The sequence below is a fragment of the Pongo abelii genome, chromosome 11 (assembly GCF_028885655.2).
Source record: "Pongo abelii isolate AG06213 chromosome 11, NHGRI_mPonAbe1-v2.0_pri, whole genome shotgun sequence".
In the NCBI taxonomy this organism is placed as follows: domain Eukaryota; kingdom Metazoa; phylum Chordata; class Mammalia; order Primates; family Hominidae; genus Pongo; species Pongo abelii.
The window spans coordinates 46,747,149-46,747,500 of NC_071996.2; positions in this window are offsets into that span (position 1 = coordinate 46,747,149).

Consider the following 352-nt stretch of genomic DNA (forward strand, 5'->3'; position numbering starts at 1 on the left):
TTGCACTTCATTGTTTGTTGGTCCTATCTCTTGTGGATTGGGACACAGATATGCCCCACGGGCAACAGAGACCTACATTGCTTTAAAAGAGGCCACAGGGATTTATTCTACCCAGACAAAATTTAATGGCTTGATATTTTCAGGTTGAATTAATAAAGTTATCGCCTAGAGCCTTTCAAACCAGAAAAATTTATGTAGTGTATTTATTTGTGCCATTCAAAGAAGGAGAAATGAGGATAGACTTTTCTAAACTTTCCAAATATAAAAACTCTAGGCTGTGGATAACAGGAGGCATAGCATTTTGATGCCACTCCTCCCCCTGCCCCCCCGCCCCCTCCGCCAGAAAGTTTGA